Consider the following 21,775-nt stretch of genomic DNA (forward strand, 5'->3'; position numbering starts at 1 on the left):
TACTTCGATTCTGCGTAGCAGTCTCAACAGAAGTTGTATTGGAGGAAAGGCGTAAATCAAACGATACAGACCACAAGGGCCACCAGGGCGTCTGCGGCGTCGGCCAGAGGATCCCGAGACTTTGACATGAACCTCTACACCTTCCTGTTGAGATGCGAGGCCAGCAGGTCCACATCATGGTCTCCCAGGGAAAACAAAGTTGATGAAATACCTCCGGACGAAAAGAGTGACCATTCTCCCCGATCCAACGTCTGCCGACTGAGATAATCAGCTAGCAAATTCTCTACCTCCGGAAGGTGCACAGCAGAGAAGGCCAGAACATATTCTGTCCACCTTAAGATACCGGCCACTTCCCGGGCTGCCAGGGCACTCTTTGTGCCCCCTTGATGATTGACAATTGCCACAGCCATAGCATTGTCTGAGAGGTATCCGCACAGGGCGTCCCTGCAGACGATCCATCCCCATTGGGACAAAGTATGATAGCCCGGATTTCCAGGATTTTGATCCACAGCCTGGACTCCTCCCGAGTCCAGACACCTTGGGCCGAAAACACTACCAAGACACCTCCCCATCCAGACAGACTGGCATCTGTGGTGATTACAGTCCAATACAGGGGAAGAAGGGATTTTCCCAGACGCAGGGCTGGGGAGCAGAGCCACCATAGAACCACCAAGAGACTCCCTCGAACCCTGACTCGACAGGATCAAATTGTCTAATGACAGCGGATCCTTGTTCCATTTTGTCAGAATCTCTCTTTGCAGTAAAACGGAAGCATCTCGAAGGTGGAATCCATCAGACCAAGCACTTGCATGAAAGTCCTGAGTGATGACCGATGGTTGGACAACAGGAACCGAACCGCATCCTGTAGCTTCAGAAGTTTAGTCTGAGGAAGAAAAAACCGGGCCAACGCTGAGTACAGCATCAGACCCAAGTAGTCCAGCTTCGTGGACGGAGTCAGTGCCGATTTCTGAAAATTCAGTGTCCACCCGAACGAAGAGTTCACACAGTCGGCTTCTAGAGCAGAGGAAGACTGCACGCAGAAGCAGATCGTCCAGGTAATCCAGTACCGCAATCCCTTTCTGCAGTAGCAAGGCCAGAACAGGGGCCAAAACCTTGGTGAAGACGTGAGGAGCTGAGGCGAGACCAAAGGTCACAAAATTGATAGCGCTCCTCGCCCACAGCAAAACTAAGAAAAGGTTGATGCCCGACATATATTAGAATATGAAGGTAAGCGTCCTTGAGATCGGTAGAAGCCAGAAGATTCAGGATCGGACGAGCCTTGCCTTCCTTCCTGGGAACTGTAAACAGGTTTGAATAAAAACCTTGAAACCGTTCCGACTCTGGAACAGGCACAATAACTCCATGTGCTAACAAGTCCTGCACTGCTTCGTAAAGGCCCTGTAGCCGCTCTTGAGACAGGCGTAAGTTGGAAGGAAAGAACCTTGCCCGAGGCAAGGACAGAAATTCAATCTTATAACCGAACCAACTTGTGGACCCATTTGTCCTGAAAGAGCAAGGTCCACGAATCTGGAAAAAGACAAAGAGGTCCCCCCACCCTAGATGCAGGTGAGGGCGCCCCTTCAGGCTTGTGAAGGCTTGCCTGCGGAACCAGAAGTGCTCACTTTTGACTTACCATTCCAGGGTCTCTTGGAGCCTCCCGCAAAGTTACGAGTGGATCTAGAACCCTTTTCCTGCGATCTAGACGGATGAAAGGGCCGCTTGCGAGCCAAGAAAAAAGGACCACGTTTACGATAAGGTTCCTTGCCCCTAGCAACCTGTGGAAGTAATATACTCTTACCTCCCGTAAGACCCTTAATGATCTCTTCCACAGAAGCACCGAACAACCGGTCACCTACAAACGGAAGATCAGTCAGCACCTTTTTAGAAGCCTGGTCGGCCGACCAGTGCTTCAATCATAACATGCGGCGAAGAATTACCGCCGTCACAGATACCCTGCTGGCCAAGGGGGCCGCATCCAAGGAAGAATCACAAATATACTGTAACCCCTGGATCAACTGATCCACCAGCTCAGGAAGGTGTTGACTCCCTTCCAGATCCTGGCGTAAAATCTTTGCCCATTCCGTTAAGGTCTGAGAAACCAAGGTGATAGCAAACACCGGTCTCAAAATTAAACCACCCACAGTGAAAAGGTACCGGACCAGGGCCTCAGCTCTTTTGTCCACGTGGTCCCTAAAGGATGGAGAATCCTCCACCGGCAAAAGTGTGGCCTTATTTAGCCTGGAAAGAGTCCACCGACGGTGGAACCGTTCATTTCTTCAGAAGAGACTACTCAAAGGGATATCTCCTAGTGAAACACTTAGGTATGTCCAACCATGCGTTTTGGGGAACCCAACTGACTAGTGACAATTTCTTCAAAATAGAGAGGAAAGGGAAACACCTTAGTCACCTTGGAAGATTTGCGGGTGCCAAACTGCACCGGCGTCACCGACTCAGCACTAGCTGAGTCCTCCAACTTTAAAGTTTCCCGCACTGACACAATTCCAGCCTCCAACAGCGCTTTTTCATGAGCGGCTGCGGAAGACGACGACTCATCCTTACTATTAGAGCAATCAGCGTGCGTGGATGCAGAACCAGTGGGCTGACTTTAATCCACGGCGGCCAGATCCACCTCAGACTTTGGGGACGCAGAAGATACAGGTGAAGGCGGGGGACACTTCTTGCTAGGCCTCCTTTGCAGGACCATATCTACTTTGGATATTAGTGACTGCAGGGCTGCCGTCATGGCCGCCAGATAGAGCTGCACGATTAATCGTAAAAAAAATTGAGATCTCGATTCACCCCCCCCCCCCCCACGGGCGATCTTAACATGACATTTGCTTGATTATTTACATAGCTGTGAGGGAGCAGAGAACAGCTGTCAAAGAAAAAAAAAAAAAAAGAGCCTCCCGCAAATGCCTATCAACATTATTCTCCCAGTTAAGTATAAACACAATGAATACAATGTATCTTTTAGTTCCGTCTGCCGCAGGAGGGAAATTTAACCTCCTAAAGATTTAGACTCGGTCAACACTACCGCGACTTGTCATGCGACTTTTCAGCCTGACAAGTCGCGGTCCCTCGCGGTCCATTGACTGCTACAGGACCTGTTCTAGTAGGAGCGACACAAGTCGCTCCGACTTAGAAAAAGGGTCCTGTACTACTTCGGGGCGACCTCGGAGCGACTTGCATAGACATTATATGAAGTCCGTGCAAGTCGCGCCGAAGTCGCGGTGCACGGGACTTCACAAGTCGCCCCCGAAGTAGTACAGAGTCGTGTCGCCATAGTGTTTGCTAGAAAAGTACTTAGAACCCCCAAACATTTATATATATATTTTTTTAGCAGAGACCCTAGAGAATAAAGTTGCGATTGTTGTAATATTTTATGTCACGCTGTATTTGCGCAGCAGTCTTTCAAACACAATTAATACACTTTAACCACTTACCGCCCCCCGTCATATGACGGCGGGACGGTGCGGCTATTATCCTGGGCGGACGTCATATGACGTGACCCAGGAAATGCAGGGCAGGCGCGCGATCGCGGGCGCGCCGCCGTGCACTGCCGGTGTCGGCGTGTCCCCGGGACACAGCCGGTCACCGGCAGGGGGGAAACAGCCAATAGGCATGGCTGTTTCCCACGTGATCGGCTGTGTTCCAATGACACAGCCGATCACAATGGAGGCGCCCGGGAGATGACCGTGCATGCGCGATCGGGAGCGCGCATCGCGGTCATGTCGGTGGCACTGTGTTCCGTAGGAACACAGCTGTCACCGGCGGTAGTAAACAGTCACTGACAGTGACTGTTTACTATGTGATCGGCTGTGAATCCATTCACAGCCGATCACAAAATGTAAATACAGAGCAGTAACTGACTGTTACCACAGTTACTGACAGTTTCCAGTATGAGGAGAGCAGAGCTAGAAATAGTGATTTACTGCTCTGTACACCTGTAAAAAGTAAAAATCACACCAATAAAGGTCCCCACACAGTCCTCAGCCCCCCCCCCAATTGCACCTGTCACCCAACAGTCACCTCATCAGTGCCCAGAAATTGACACCCATAACGTTCACATGTGAGCGCAGCGATCGCGGGCAGAATCACCGCGATTCTGCCCGCGATCCGGAGATCATTGCAAATTGCGGGACGCCTGTGCGTTGCCCGTTTTTTGCAATAGCACCCCAAACGCTGTGCGATGTTGCCGCCATTTCCGCCTGCCGAATCGCGGTAACATCGCGCAAACATCGCATGACGCCCAAAAAAGGTACAAGAGTTTCTTTGGGGCGTCATGCGTTGTTTGCGTGATGTTACCTCGATTCGGCAGGCGGAAATCGCAGCAACATCGCACAACGTTTGGGGTGCTATTGCAAATCACGGGCAACGCACAGGCGTCCCGCAATTTGCAATGATTTCTGGATCACATGTGAACATAGCCTAAAGTTCACCGGTCACCAGAGACTGCCATCAGTACCGCCGTGCACCATCGCCCGTCACCTGTCACCCATCAGTGACCATCGCCCGTCACCTGTCACCCCATCAATCCCCATCACCTGTCACCCCATCAGTCATCGTCATCTGTCACCCCATCAGTCATCGTCATCTGTCACCCCATCAATCATCGTCACTTGACACCCCATCAGTGATCGTCACTTGTCACCCCATCAGTGATCGTCACGTCACCCCATCAGTGATTGTCATCTGTCACCCCATCAATCATCGTCACTTGTCACCTCATCAAGCATCGTCACCTGTCACCTTATCAATCATCATCACCTGTCACCCCATCAGTCATCGTCACCTGTCACCCCATTAGTCATCGTCACCTGTCACCCCATTAGTCATCGTCACCTGTCACCCCATTAGTCATCGTCACCTGTCACCCCATTAGTCATCGTCACCTGTCACCCCATTAGTCATCGTCACCTGTCACCCCATCAGTCATCGTCACCTGTCACCCCATCAGTCATCGTCACCTGTCACCCCATCAGTCATCGTCACCTGTCACCCCATCAGTCATAGTCACCTGTCACCCCATCAGTCATCGTCACCTGTCACCCCATCAGTCATCGTCACCTGTTTGCCATATACATGCAATCACTTACTGACTGCCTAACGACTATATGCGTCGGCCATTAAAAGCTAAATACTGGGGTTATGGCAGCAGATAGCCCCCATAACCCAGGTATTTTTTGAAACGGCGGGCGGTCGGCTTTCAGATGAGGGTGGTCCCAGTGCACCAGAGAGCTTGTTCTTCTGAAAAACACACTTACTGCCTGGATCACCAACTTAAAATAAAAGAAAGCCTAAGGCCCCTTTTACACAGGCAGACCGTTCAGATCCGCCTGTCAGTTTTTTTGGCGGATCTAAACAGTCCCCCCATGCATCCCCATGGGGCATCGGATGTCAGCGGAGACATGTCCGCTGACATCCGATCCATCAAATCTGGACGGATGGAAACCCTATTTTCTATCCGTCCAGCGGATCGGATGAGAACGGACCGACGGTCCGTTCCCATCCGATTCCCCCATAGGGATGTATATGGCTCTGACAGCTGTGTCTCCGCACACAGCACGATCCCCCGCTGAGATAAACGGAGTCCGCCGACGGAACAGAGTGTGTGAAAGAGCCCAAAAAATTAAAGCAGCCATCACATCCAAGTTTAATACCGCTTATATTTTTTTTTAAAAACAAGTGATGCATAAAACAAAACCTATACATACTCTCACGCATCATTCAGCTTTAAAATGGAAAAATGTTTTTGCTTCTCAAGCACCTCAGGTCAATCTTCATTCTGCTGTAATCAATACTCCTGCACTGATATTAATCACAACGGGGGCTGCTTTTTGTTAGAAACGAACCACACCTCCTACAACATTGTATTTAATGGGCATTTTACCTAGCCGTGGGAGATGCATGTGCACATCATCCCACATGATTTCATCCTTGCTGTGATTAAATTAGGAAAGGTCTGTTGAGAGCAGGCAATAATCAACAGATCTGCCTGGCTGGTCAGGTGCAGGGTGTTCTCTGCCTTCAAATACCTAATCATTTGCTTAAACCTGTCTGGAGAAGATTATTCTTCTATAGATATGTTCACAGTAAAATAAGCCTCTATACCAAGGGTATTGAATTAAAATTCATGGAGGTCCGAATAGTAAAAAATTTCTCCAGCAGAGGTCCAAATCGCATTTTTGTGCTATGACTCAGATTGTTTACATCACCGCCCAGGTGTGCAGGCACGACAGCCCATTCATTTGAATGGGCTGCTGTGCCTGCGTTTTCTGCCGGGAAAAGGCCCTGGCACCATTTTAAAAATGCAGCCCCATAGAAACTCAATGGTGCATTTGTACTATGCAATTTCCATGTGCGGGAAACTTCACATATCCTCCCCGCAGCACTGCCCCCTTCACACCCCCCCCCCACAGCGCTGCCCCCTTCACACACACCCCCCCCACACAGCGCTGCCCCCTTCACACCCCCCCCCCCACACAGCGCTGCCCCCTTCACACACCCCCCCCACACATCGCTGCCCCCTTCACACACACCCCCCCCCACACAGCGCTGCCCCCTTCACACACCCCCCCCCCCACACAGCGCTGCCCCCTTCACACACCCCCCCCACACAGCGCTGCCCCCTTCACACACCCCCCCCACACAGCGCTGCCCCCTTCACACACCCCCCCACACAGCACTGCCCCCTTCACACACCCCCCCCACAGCGCTGCCCCATTCACTTCCCCCCCCCCACAGCGCTGCCCCCTTCACACACCCCCCCCACAGCACTGCCCCATTCACCCCCCCCCCCACAGCACTGCCCCATTCACTCCCCCCCACAGCACTGCCCCATTCACTCCCCCCCCCACAGCACTGCCCCATTCACTTCCCCCCCCCACAGCACTGCCCCATTCACTCCCCCCCCCCCACAGCACTGCCCCATTCACTTCCCCCCCCCACAGCACTGCCCCATTCACTCCCCCCCCCCCACAGCACTGCCCCATTCACTTCCCCCCCCCCACAGCACTGCCCCATTCACTCCCCCCCCCCCCACAGCACTGCCCCATAGAAACTCAATGGTGCATTTGTACTATGCAATTTCCATGTGCGGGAAACTTCACATATCCTCCCCGCAGCACTGCCCCCTTCACATCCCCCCCACAGCGCTGCCCCCTTCACACACCCCCCCACAGCACTGCCCCATTCACTTCCCCCCCCCACAGCACTGCCCCATTCACTCCCCCCCCCCCACAGCACTGCCCCATTCACTTCCCCCCCCCCCACAGCACTGCCCCATTCACTCCCCCCCCCCCCCACAGCACTGCCCCATTCACTTCCCCCCCCCACAGCACTGCCCCATTCACTTCCCCCCCCCCCCCCACAGCACTGCCCCATAGAAACTCAATGGTGCATTTGTACTATGCAATTTCCATGTGCGGGAAACTTCACATATCCTCCCCGCAGCACTGCCCCCTTCACATCCCCCCCACAGCGCTGCCCCCTTCACACACCCCCCCCCACACAGCGCTGCCCCCTTCACACACCCCCCCCCACACAGCGCTGCCCCCTTCACACACCCCCCCCCCCCACACACACAGCGCTGCCCCCTTCACACACCCCCCCCACACAGCGCTGCCCCCTTCACACACCCCCCCCACACAGCACTGCCCCCTTCACACACCCCCCCCACAGCGCTGCCCCATTCACTTCCCCCCCCACAGCGCTGCCCCATTCACTCCCCCCCCACAGCGCTGCCCCATTCACTCCCCCCCCCCCCACAGCACTGCCCCATTCACTCCCCCCCCACAGCACTGCCCCATTCACTCCCCCCCCCACAGCACTGCCCCATTCACTTCCCCCCCCCACAGCACTGCCCCATTCACTTCCCCCCCCCCCACAGCACTGCCCCATTCACTTCCTCCCCCCCCCACAGCACTGCCCCATTCACTCCCCCCCCCCACAGCACTGCCCCATTCACTCCCCCCCCCACAGCACTGCCCCATTCACTCCCCCCCCCCACAGCACTGCCCCATTCACTTCCCCCCCCCCCACAGCACTGCCCCATTCACTTCCCCCCCCCCACAGCACTGCCCCATTCACTTCCTCCCCCCCCACAGCACTGCCCCATTCACTCCCCCCCCCCCACAGCACTGCCCCATTCACTCCCCCCCCCCACAGCACTGCCCCATTCACTTCCCCCCCCCAGCACTGCCCCATTCACTTCCCCCCCCCACAGCACTGCCCCATAGAAACTCAATGGTGCATTTGTACTATGCAATTTCCATGTGCGGGAAACTTCACATATCCTCCCCGCAGCACTGCCTCCTTCACATCCCCCCCACAGCGCTGCCCCCTTCACACACCCCCCCCCACACAGCGCTGCCCCCTTCACACACCCCCCCCCACACAGCGCTGCCCCCTTCACACACCCCCCCCCCACACAGCGCTGCCCCTTCACACACCCCCCCCCACACAGCGCTGCCCCCTTCACACACCCCCCCCACACAGCACTGCCCCATTCACTTCCCCCCCCCACAGCGCTGCCCCATTCACTCCCCCCCCACAGCGCTGCCCCATTCACCCCCCCCCCCCACAGCACTGCCCCATTCACTCCCCCCCCCACAGCACTGCCCCATTCACTCCCCCCCCCACAGCACTGCCCCATTCACTCCCCCCCCACAGCACTGCCCCATTCACTTCCCCCCCCCCACAGCACTGCCCCATTCACTTCCCCCCCCCCCCCCCACAGCACTGCCCCATTCACTTCCTCCCCCCCCACAGCACTGCCCCATTCACTCCCCCCCCCCACAGCACTGCCCCATTCACTCCCCCCCCCCCCCACAGCACTGCCCCATTCACTTCCCCCCCCCCCACAGCACTGCCCCATTCACTTCCCCCCCCCCCACAGCACTGCCCCATTCACTTCCCCTCCCATAGCACTGTCCCATTCACTTCCCCCCCCCAGCACTGCCCCATTCACTTCCCCCCCCACAGCACTGCCCCATTCACTTCCCCCCCCACAGCACTGCCCCATTCACATCCCACCCTCCCCCCCCCACAGCACTGCCCCATTCACATCCCACCCCTGCCCCCTTTACATGACCCCCCCTTTACATGACCTTGCTCCCCATCCTTTACAGCCCTGTCCTTTCCTCCATTCACTCTCCTACCTTAGACAGAGCGAGGAGAAGGAGGCGGGACAATCTTGAACTGAAGGCACAGACAAAGCAGCACTGGATGGGGCGCGGGAGCTGCCGAGTTATCCTTTCATATTAGCAAGCTGGTGATTGGTTGCTAGGACCTCCTCCTAGCAGCCAATCACCTCCTGGTTAATGTGTAAAGGTAATTCAGGCAGCTGACTCTCTCCAGGCAGTGCTGGTCCCGCTCCCAGTTCAGAATTGTCCCGCCTCCCACTCTGCTCTGTAATGACAGCGGCGGAGGCTGGGGGACAAAATCATCAGCTAAATGGCAAGTGAAATTTAAATGCGACCAAGTTGATCCAAAACGCACACTTTACTAAGAGCTGTATAAACTGTATACAATGCAGTGTTCCGTCTGTGGTAGGGAAACTTCCTGTTCCACGCCTGGAACATAATCAAGCCAGGCTGAGTGGCACTCAGCCTTTCTAAAGTGATCTGGCTCAGCCAATCAGAGGATGCTTTATATTCATTCGTAGAACACAAAGTTCCTGGTAACAGGCTGCTGCTCCAGAAGTGGAATAGAAGTTCTGGTCCCACTGCCAGAATACAGCACTGCATATACTGTATGTAGCTGAGGCTAAGTTCATACAGTTTATACAGCGCACACAGCCACTGCATCCCTTAGTGAAAAAGTCAATTTGGCTCAGCTTGGTCCAAACAACCCATTTACATTTCAATAAAAGCTGGAGATGAGCTTTGATCCACAGGAGTTTGGGTTATCTTCTACCCAACTGCTAACCCATCAAACAGCTCCCAAATTCACTGTATGCAACTTTATCCATGGGGGTTTAGGAAATTATATCACAGACTTTCCATAGTCACTGGCTTTCTGCTGAACAGGCACAAACTACTTACAGTGAATATAAAAAGTCTACACACCCCCTGTTAAAACGTCAATTTTCTTTGACGTAAAAAAAAAAAAAAAATGAGACAAAGTTAAATCATCTCAGAACTTTTTCCACCTTTAATGTGACCTATAAACTGTACAAATAAACTAAAATAATGTGGTTGCATAAGTGTGCACATTGTCTTATAACTGGGGATGTAGCTGTGTTCAGAATATGGCCCCTTTCACACGGGTGTACCGCCCGACGGAGTCCGTTCTGCTCGATCCCCGCTGAGCAGGTGGATGACAGCTCTGTCTCTGCTCTGTGTGTGGAGGCGGAGCTGTTAGATCCCCGCTATCCTCTATGGGGAGATCGGATGAGAACGGACTGCCTGTCCTTTCTCATCCTATCTGATCCTCCAGACGGATGGAAAATAGGGTTTCCATCCATCTGTATTTCACGGACCAGATCGGAATCAGATAGCAGCAGGCGTCAGCGGACATGTCTCCGCTGACACCGGCTGCCCCATAGGGATGCATGGAGCATCCGATCAGGTCCGCCTGAAAAATTGACAGGCGGATCGGATTGCCCATGTGAAAGAAGCCTTAAGCAATCATTTTCAAACTCATGTTAAATAGGAGTCAGTACACACCTGCAATTGTAAGTGCTTCTGATTAACCCCAAATAAAGTTTAGCTGTCCTATTTGGTATTTCCTGACATTTTCTTAGTCGCATCCTACAGCAAAAATCCATGGTCCGCAGAGTGCTTTCAAAGCATCAGAGGGATCTCACTGTTAAAAGGTATCAGTCAAGAGAAGGGTACAAAAGAATTTCCAAGGCATTAGAGAAACCATGGAACAAAGTGAAGACAGTCATCCTCAAGTGGAGAAAATATGGCACAACAGTGACATCACCAAGAACTGGAAGTCCCTCCAAAGTTGACAGGAAGAAAACTGCCCAGGGAGACTGCGAAGAGGCCTACAGCAACATCAAAAGGAGCTGCAGGTATATCTGGCAAGTACTGGCTGTGTGGTATATGTGACAATCTCTCCTAATCTTCATATGTCTGGGCTATGGGGTAGAGTGGAAAGACTGAAGCCTTTTCTTAAGAAAAACATCCAAGCCTGGCTACATTTTGCAAAAACACATTTGAAGTCTCCCAAAACATGTGGATGCGTTATGGTCTGATGAAACCAAGGTTGAACTTTTTGGCAAAAATTCCAAAAGATATGTTTGAAGCAAAAACAACACTGCACATCCCCTTAAGAATACCATACCCACAGTGAAGCATGGTGGTGGCAGCATCATGCTTTGGGGCTGTTTTTCTTCAGCTGGAACAGCTCTAGTCAAGGTAGAGGGAATTAGGAATAGTTCCAAATACCAGTTGGCACATTGACCCAAAACTTTCAGGCTTCTGCTAGAAAGCTGAACATGAAAAGAAACTTCGTCTTTCAGCTTGACAACCTAAAGCATACATCCAAATCAACAAAGGAATGGCTTCACCAGAAGAAGATTTACGTTTTGGAATGGCTCAGCCAGAGCCAAGACCTGAATCCAATTGAAAATATTTGGGGTGATCTGAAGAGGGCTGGCAGGAGGTGCCCTTGCAATCTGACAGATTTGGAGTGTTTTTTGCAGAGTGGGCAAATATTGCCAGGTCAAGATGTGCCATGTTGATAGACTCATACTCCAAAAGACTGAGCGCTGTAATAAAATCAAAAGGTACTTTACCAAAATAGTAGTTTAAGGGTGTGCACACTTATGCAACCATATTATTTTAGTTTATTTTTACTTCCCTTCACCTAAAAGATTTCAGTTTTTTTTTCAACTGTTTATAGGTTGCACTAAAGGTGGAAAAAGTTCTGAAATTATTTATCTTGGTCTAATTTTTTAAATCACAAAAACCTGACATTTTAACAGAGCTGTGTAGACTTTATATACACACTGTATATATTAAAATCTTCTAGTGGTCAGCAAAGGGCAGTAAGGAGCAACTACATCTGCACAAAATTAAGATGACATTTTACACAGGGAATACAAGAGAAAATGAAAGATGTATGTATCCCTGACACAGACTTCTCGCTCTCAAAACTATGTAGTGCATGGCCAGTGCTGGCCCAGCTAAAGACTCAAGCACAAAGAAAGTCCAGTACTCCATGTCAGATTGAGCTTTCACTGCAAACAAGCTGTATATCTGTATCTTACATGGAGTCCGGGCCTTCACTCCAACACAATGTGCTGATATTTGCAACAAGCCCTACAGCTGATGAAGAAAACTGAGTTAAAGCGGAGTTCCGGCCACAGAAAAAAAATTTCAATGAACATAGCCCCGGGACAGTCAGGGCTAGTACATTCCACAATGGATAGCCTCTGATCTGTCCCGGTTCACACTTACCTTTTAGAAGAAATACTTACTTTTAGAATTTCTTCTCCAGCGCTGCCATCTCAGGTGTGGGAAGCTTGAAGCCAGCACGATCCTCTCCTGCGTCCTCTTCCGTCCCACGATGCACTGCGCTGGCCCCGCCGTCACTTCCGGGTCTGCAGCGTCATCCCTGCACAGCTTCGGGGCATGCCCAGAAGCTGTTTAGCAAGGTGTGACGGCGCCTGCACCGGAACTGACATCGGGGCCGGTGCAGGCGCATTGATTCCTGGGAGCGATGACGTTCAGCTCCCAGGAATCATTGAAAAGCGGAAGTGACGGCGCGGGCCGCGTCCGCCGAGGGAGGAGGTGGAAGAAAGGTGAGTATATTTTTCTGCAATTACAAGTAAAAAAAAAAAAATCGTAACTACCCATTTCTTTTTCAGGTGACCTATAGCAAGCGGATGGCCCAAAATCGACTATGTCGATTTTGTGGCCGGAACTCCGCTTTAAAAAATGTATCTGACACTTATCAAAGAATCCAGTCTACTATGATGGTTAAGGCAAGCCTTACACTGTTAGAATTTCAGCTGGTTCAGCGGGAACTGGCTGAGATTGGAACCGTGTATGGGCAGGCTAAATACCAAGTTGATCGATCAACTTGGGTACAAACCAGCCAGCCGGGTTTTAACGACGATTATCGCTAGTGGCTGATATAGCTGCTAGCAATCATCACTGTCTTCTCCCACTGGGAGAAGACAATGGCCCGGCAGGAGGGATTCCTGCTTCAACACTGTGTCGAAGTGGGAAATCAAGCGAATTTCTCTCCTGCAATTCATATTTGCAGGAAGGAAATTGGCTCAGTGCATGGCCAGCCTTTCCCTATAATAAAATCACATCTACATGCCGATTTTAAATCCTACATTCATGTTAGCAATCCCCTGCCAGCAGGAATAAAACCAAATAAAATAAAACCAAATACAAAAAAAAAAAAAAGAAAGAAAACACTGACCAGAGGGATTTTTAAACAGAAAAGACCCTATAGATCTCTTCTGTCATAAAACTTCATCAGCATTTGTGTACACTGACCAGGAATAGCGAAGTATACATTCATGGCACGGATCTTTGCCATTACGACGTGACTCCTGTCTGTGCGAGTGAAGTCATCGAGACCCAGCCAATGAAACAGCTGAAGAGTCAAAACCCAATTACCAAGCAAGTCTGCTATGCATAGTGTAACTCTGTATAATGGAACCACTCCCCATCCGGGGAGGGTGTACGTCCGTTGCAGCATCTATTATCTGTGTAGTCCTCTTACGGTGTGCTTGGATTCGGTACCGCTGTGGCCCCGTATATTACTGCATCTTACTTCTACATTAAACTATACAAGAATCTAATACGGTCTTAAGATGGCGGTATCTATATCCAATCTGTCTCCAATATAAATCTTTACCAGATACCATCTACACACCTGTTATTTACTTTGATGCTGCTTACAGACCCTACACCTTCCTTGTTAGTTCTATGCTTCTGGTATTCACCTGTTCTACTGAATTGTAACATTATACAGAGTTACACTATAAGCTCCCGATGAAGCTAGCAAACTAGTGAAACATGTCGAGCATGTAGTATTATCTTCTATATATGACATCATGGGATCCTGATGGACGGCAGATCCTTCCCTGTCACCCCTCATGAGACACACTATTTTGTGATGTAGTATGACAATTTTATATTTACTACAGTAATGTCTAATATATGTAGATTGCATTACTAGTTGGACGCTGTTTCGGCCTCCCCCCTTTTTTTTCACCCCCTTTTTCTTTGTTCCTTTGGGGGTTTATGTACCACTATTTATGGTTTTTAATATGCTCATGAATAAATTGTTTATTTTATAAAATTACCGTTGTGCCGTGAAAGTCCTTGCCTGAATCATTTCAATATTTTCCTAACATTTTGGGATGAGGCACTTGATTGCGTTATGCAACTTTCATTCTAAGCCTTGACAAAAAATCCTGGAAGCTGATTGGTTTCTATGCAGAGCTGCACCAGATTTTGCATTCTCCAGTTTTAGTAAATCAACCCCTGTGTGATTGTGTAAGTCCTCTTAATCACCATCAGCCTGGCCAGAGAGAGCTGTGAGATCCTCCTCAGGTCCAAAGGGAGACACAGACACCTCAAAGAAAACCATGCTGCTGTCAGACAAGGTCCTGCCCTCCAATATTATGTCATACCAGTCTAGGACCATGTAGGGACGAGTTTCTAGGAAACACAGAGCTGTGTCCAGGAAGTGAGATGTAAACTTCCCATCTCCTTCCTGTAACAAAAGAGAGTTGGGCTGAGCGGTGCTCAGCCTTTTACAGGATGCTTTGTACTCCATGAATGAATACAAAGCTTTCTCTGATTGGCTAAAGCAGAGAGGCGGGAAGATGATGTCACAATCTCCAACTCAGAGGAAGCTTTGTAACCATTCATAGAGTACAAAGCCCCCTGTGAAAGGCTGAGAGCTACTCAGCCTGACCCAAATTTGTTCCAGGAATGGGACAGAAAGCTCCTGTCTTAGCCCTGGTTCACACTAATGTGGCACACCACATAGCAATCATATGGTGTTCATGCGAACTGCTGGGGGGGTTAAAAGTTCATAACACCTGAAAAGCAAGGCGAAAAATGCAGAGTGTTTGCCTGAACCAGATTGCATTGATGTAAACACCCATATGACCTGATTCTAGGCACGCAAAAAAAAAAAAGCTGCCTTCACCTTTCTCAGGTGGGTGCGGTGGGACTTAGTCATTCAAAATGATTGGGCTCAAATCACACCACACCAAATAGCATGTGATTTGCGCAGCAAAGTGGTGAGAGTCCTGTGCGAATCTCATAGTGTGAGCAGTGTGGATTTAGGCTGGGGCACAGCACTGTATACTGGATGTAGCTGAGGATTAATTAAAACCTATATGCCACACAAATCTATTAGTGAAGGTATTACACAGTTTGGGGTAGGCAGGGAGTGGGTACCTGGTTTTGACAGGTACCTGCTCCCACTTCTGACTGACTTCATTGCGGCAAACTGAGCTAGAAGTTTGCCCCCCTCCTCCTTCCTCCGGGCCATTCACAAAGCACAGCAGGCTTTGCGCATGCACAGTAGGGAAAGCTGTAAAGCCGCAAGGCTTCACTCCCGATTTGCCATAGCCGAGATGGTGGCCGGTGAAACCACAGCTGGATTCGTGGACAGGTGTCCTAATAGTTAGGTCTCATGCACAGTGGAGGTTTTTACAGCTGCTGTTTGTTTTCAGATGTTTTTTTCTACAGCCAATAAACTCCCTGGCATGTTATCTTATAGATCCATGCACACTTAGGCTGTTATCAGCAGTTTTTTTGGCAGGGGCATTTTCTGGCTGGAAAAAAAACAGAACGACTGGGTTTTGAGAGGAGTTTTTCAGCTGTAAAAAGTTCTAACTCTGATAAAAGCTTAAAGATGCTGAAAAATGCAGCTATTCAGCCGTTATCAGTGTTTTTGAGCCATAAGCTTTTGTGAGAGTATAGTTTTGATAAAAAAAAAATCTAAAAACGCTACTGCAAAAATGCTCAAAAACTCATACAGCTTACAGCTTTCTACTGGCGTTCTGATAATGTCCAGTGTACAGGAGGCCTAAAAGTCAGCAGTTACAGTATTTGTAGCTGCTGACTTAATCTTTTCTGAAGGAGCCTGGAGCCCTGCTTTAAAGTTATCGTAAAGGTTTTTTTTTGGGGGGTTTTTTTGTGCAAAATAACAAACATGTTATACTTACCTGCTCTGTGCAAGGGTTTTGCAGAGCAGCCCCTATCCTCCTCTTCTGGGGTGCTCCAGTGTCACTCCTGGCTCCTTCTCTTCATTGGAAGAGCCGCTTTCTATGGGGGGCACCAATGCGGGCATGCTCATATGTCCCGCTGCTGCGTTCATTGACACAGACAGAATTCGGCCCCACCCCCGTGTCCCTGGATTTGAGTGACAGCTGCAAGAGCCAATGGCTGCTATCAATCTATCCAATGAGGACCCGAGACAGCAGCTGGAGCCGCTGAGCTCGCGCTTGTCGCTGGAACGATCGGGTTTAGGTAAGAAGGTGTGGGGGGGGGGGGGTCTGGGGGGCAGCTGCAACACCAAAGATTTTTCACCTTAATGCAATAAGGTGAAAAACGCTGAGACTTTACAACTCCTTTAAATATACATTTTCACCTTCACTTACAATTACTATTAGTGGTGCACCGAAATTTTGGCAACCAAAATTTTCGGCCGAAAATGGGCTTATTCCATTTTGGCCGAAAATGGGCTTATTCCATTTTGGCCGAAAATGGGCTTATTCCATTTTGGCCGAAAATGGGCTTATTCCATTTTGGCCGAAAATGGGTTAAAGATGCCGAAATTAGTGATGGCCGCCGCGGGCACAGCGCAGGTTTCAGAAATCCTGCATCTGGCCGGCGGCCCGCCTCCTGTGATGTCACTACTACGTCTATGTGTATGAATGAACTAACACACCGGGCAGGCGAGTGGCCGCTAATAGCTGTGACTAAGTGAGCCCTTCACTTCCCTGTCAGGTGGGTATCTCCGGTGACAGGGAAGTGAAGGGCTCACTTAGTCACAGCTATTAGCGGCCGCATGTTAGTTCATTCATACACATAGTTGTAGTAGTGACATCACCGGGAGGTGGGCCGCCGGCCAGAGGCGAGATTTTTGAAAGGAAGGACACAGGAGGAGGAGAGAGTTTGTCTGCCTGTGACATGGAGATGCCCACAAGTAAGGAGATTGCCATCGTTGGGGTGGGTGGGGGTGCTGAGGCGAGGTTCCTAATGGTATTTGTATTATGCAGCATGAGGGGGTTAATGTATTGCCACTGGTCACTGATGCATTAGTGACCGACCAGTGGCAGTTAATTAACCCCTTTGTACTGCATTAGTGCAACCAGTATCAGTGCAACCAGTGTTAATTAACACTGACACTGGTTGCACTAACGCAGCACAAAGGGGTTAATTAACTGCCACTGGCTGGTCACTAATGCATCAGTGACCAGTGGCAATACATTAACCCCCTCATGCTGCATAATACAAATACCATTGGTAATTAAATTAACCACTTGCCAACTGCCACAGTACATATACTGCGACAGGGTGGCAGCTACAGATGTACATTGCTGCCTGTTTCTGGTTTATGCCCCTTTTCTATCCATTTTAAAATAATTTGGGGGAAAAAAGTAATTTTCGGTTTTCAGCCAAGGGCATCCTGCATTTTCGGTTTCGGCCCAGAATTTTCATTTCGGTTCATCCCTAATTACTATTTGTCCACTTCCTGACTGGGTGAGGCACTGGCTTCACAGATGCATCCTGGGACGTTCCTGTGACATGTTCCAGGAGGCAGAACTAGCATTCTAGGTAGAGTTCAACGAAGTAATGGTCATGTGCCATTAATGAAAATGGCCACTGTGAGAAGAACAGAGGGGCCGGCTAGGTACATACTTGCGTTTGTGTGGGAACAACAGCCCGTTCATTTGAACCTACAGGAAAAGTCAAAGACACTTTTTTTTTTTTTAAAGCCGTGGGCAAACGGAACCACATTGTGCCACGGCACCATGCAGTTTTGTGCATACAAAATCATGCCACATTTTCCCATTTGTGGTGGGTGTCAATAAGAATGGCATCCCTGTACATCTGTTAAAAGGCATTGTGTTTTTCTATACAAAGATACATATGCACACAGAGGCTGCCCAAAAAAAAACGACAGAGTTTGGGCCAGGTGGCTCTCTGATCCCTCCACGGCCACGGGTGACTGATGTGGGCCCGCCTCTTGCCCCCCGTGCACCGGGTGGAATGCAACTCAGCCTTTGCGGGGCCTTCCAAGGGATTCCGGAGCGTAAGCGCTTCGCTGGCAGCCCTAAACGGGTTGCCAGGCGTATGAAGAGAATGTGATTGCCATGTCTGCTGTTTTATTTTCCTGATGTTCTTGTTTTTCATCTGGACCCCTGCCTTATTCTTTGAGTATTTGGGAAGTTACGCTGTGAACCACTGCACCTTGTTTGTTGTTGTATTTTTTGCGTTTTGTTTTAAGACTTAATAAACAGATAAAAAAAAAGGCATTGTGCTTTGCATGTAGATCGGAAACACGTGTGGTGACACATGGGATCCAGACCTGCACCTGTGTGAACATTGTGGAAAAGAAAAATACGGTACATAGCGAACAAAAAGTCTGTGATTATCTCTAGATTCCGTTACCTAAAACATTTCTAGCAATGGAAAAAATGGAGACAAATCTACATGGTACTGCACTTCTCACAAAGCTCAGTGACAACCCTTGCCATATACCTACCTGAGATTTGCCCAGCCCCCCTATATAAACAACCCCAATTCACAGTCTACAGGACACCTACTTTCGCCCAACCTCATCCCCCTTCTTACAGCCGGTCAGATTCCTATCACCTCCACATACATTACTATGTGAGCATCGTCTGCGAGTACTGCAAAGCATTATGTAGTGATCAGGCTCCAAAGCACCCCCCTTTCTTGTCAGCTATGGTTTATCCTGAAGAACAGGTATGCCCTATCGGATACACTTCACAAACTGGCCTGTACCAAACAATAAACGTGGGGGTCAGGATATTGCATTCCCCTCTCCTGGTGCTCTCGGCTCAGTGATGGGTAGCGGGGTGAGCCGGCATTGCCCTTACCTGCCAGAGATAGGGCCGGCCCTTCATCTCAGGCCCACACTCACCGGCTGCCTCTGCATCCTCACCCCGCTACCCATCCATGCTACAAGAACGAGGTGTACATGAGAAGGTGCAATACGGCTATGTACCTTGGTGTCGGCCATAAGGCGGAAGATAGAAGTAGATTACGCGGTAATATCCTGCATTTTCTCTTGCAAATCCGCTGTTTTTTCCACCCTCCCACTTGCCGCAAACGCCGTACGTACTATGCCCTGAGAAACGTCACGCCGCCGGACCCTACCAAGATGGCTCCCGTAGGCTTCATCGGTGCCGCAGGATGATGATGCCGCCTGTGGCCTCTCTGGTGACTACAAGTCACGAGGGTTCCCGATCACTCCTCCGTGTGCTGGGTGACAGTGTTCTGCCGGGGACAGCTTCTGTTCCGGGGATGTGAGAGCTAGTATATTAGTCATGTCATTTACATGGTTGCTTGCACTTCAAAACCGGCACAAGTCTGACTTTTCTCATAAATTACTTATTACAATATATATTTCTGAAAGTAAGGGCCTTCGATAATAAAATAGTGGTAGCTGTATGTCACACAATATCTGCACAGCAATTTATCAAACACAAATTTTGCAGGAAAAAATAGATCCAACAGTTGGAAATCAGGATCTAAAAATCGATTTAACACTTGAGACCAGGATCTAAAAATAGATTGAACTCTTGAGACCAGGATCTAAAAATAGATTGAACACTTGAGACCAGGATCTAAAAAATAGATTGGACAGTTAAGATCAGGATCTGTAAATAGATCCAGAATCTAAAAATAGATTTCAAACAAGACCAGGATCTTAAAATAGATTATACAGTTGAGATCAGGATCCAAAATAGATCACACAGTTAGGACCTGAATTTAGAAATAGATCCAGAATGTAAACATAGTTGGAACAGTTGAGATCAGGATCTACAAAAAGATCTGGGATGTAAATATATATCGAACATTTGAGATCTTTTATATATTACCAAACAATTGGGTATTCTATTGGGTTTGTGTGCACTAAAATTCATTTTTCGAGCCTGGCCTCAACAGCTTGATTTTGACCTAGTTTTAGAACGTGAATCTATTTTTGGATCTTGGATCTTCTTTTTTTTAGATGCTGGTCTCAACAGTTTGATCTATTTTTAGATTCTGATCTCAACTGTACAACCAATTTTTGGATCCTGATCTCAACTGTGCAATCTATTTTTATATCCTGGATCTATTTACAGATCCTGATCTTAACTGTTTGATCTATTTTTAGATCCTGGTCTCAACAGTTTGATCTATTTTTAGATTTTGGTCCCAACTGTTCAATCTATTTTTAGATTCTGGTCCCAACTGTTCGATCTATTTTTAGATTCTGGTCCCAACTGTTCAATCTACTTTTAGATCCTGGTCTCAACTGTTCAATCTATTTTTAAATCCTAGATCTATTTTTAGATCCTGGTCTCAAAAGTCTGTTCTTTTTTTTAGATCCTGATCTCAACTGTTCTATCTATTTTTAGATCCTGTCTCAGCTGTTCAATCTATTTTTTAGATCCTGGGTTTAGCTGTTCAATCATTTGTTAGATCCTGGATCTGTTTTTAGATTCTGGTCTCAACTGTGTGATCTATTTTTAGATTCTGGTCTCAACTGTTCGATCTATTTTTAGATACTGGATCTATTTTTAGATTCTGGTCTCAACTGTTCGATCTATTTTTAGATACTGGATCTATTTTTAGATTATGGTCTCAACTGTTTGATCTATTTTTAGATACAGGTCTTGACTGTTAGATCTATTTTTAGATATTGGTCTCAACTGTTCCATCTATTTTTAGATCCTGGCTAAAACAAATAATCAACATAATCAATAATAAAAATAGTTGTCAACAATTTTAATAATCAATTAGTTTGTCATCCGATTAGTTGGCCCTCATACAGAATTTCTTTGCATATCAGTATGAACAGTGTACTGAGCTGTATTTGTGCTGCACAGTGTATACTGGCATGTATGAACAGTGTACTGAGCTGTATGTCCATATACACTCATATATACATATACATTCATGGATCAAAATAGGGCTGGTTCTTGCTGAAATTTTGATCCATCTATGGCTTGCTTTAGAAGCTCCCCCTTCATTTTATCTTTTATTCTTGTTGCTTATAATTCAAGAGGGGCTCTTAAGTAGAGATGGCCTTGCAGTTCACCCGGCGGTCGGTTTGCGGCCGCCAATATGCTTTTACACTGTGAAGAACTTTGACCCATGACACATCCATCAAGTGGTACAGGACAGCCAATTGAGACATTTCAGCACATGGACATACCCCCTACCTTATAAATAGACCTGATCTGGCGGCCATTTTACATTCTGCCTTTTGTCAATGTAGGGAGAGGTTTGCTGTGTGCAGCAGGGACAGATTGTCAGTGACAGAGTTTGCTCTGTTATAGGCCCACAAAAGTCCTTTTAAGGACTGGTATTTGGTATAGGTGTACTATCTATATTCTCTCTTTTGTCAGTGTAGGGAGAGGTTTGCTGTGCGGAGCAGGGACAGATTGTCAGTGACACAGATCGCTCTGTTATAGGTCCACAAAAGTCCTTTTAAGCACTGGTATTTGGTATAGGTGTACTATCTATATTTTCTCTTTTGTCAGTGTAGGGAGAGGTTTGCTGTGCGGAGCAGGGACAGACTGTCAGTGCCGATTCACACT

General features: G+C 48.7%; 1 protein-coding gene across 1 annotated transcript in view; it reads right to left on the minus strand.

The window, feature by feature from the left end:
- The window catches only part of DGCR8 (DGCR8 microprocessor complex subunit), a 68,605-nt gene extending 49,342 nt beyond the window's left edge, over window positions 1–19,263 (minus strand). Inside the window, exon 1 of the mRNA XM_082259094.1 lies at window positions 19,192–19,263. The gene's annotated coding sequence lies outside the window, so the exon portion shown is untranslated. The remainder of the gene's footprint in view (window positions 1–19,191) is intronic.
- Window positions 19,264–21,775: the final 2,512 nt, after the last annotated feature.

This window comes from Pelophylax lessonae, assembly GCF_965119305.1.
Source record: "Pelophylax lessonae genome assembly, chromosome: 1".
Taxonomy (NCBI): domain Eukaryota; kingdom Metazoa; phylum Chordata; class Amphibia; order Anura; family Ranidae; genus Pelophylax; species Pelophylax lessonae.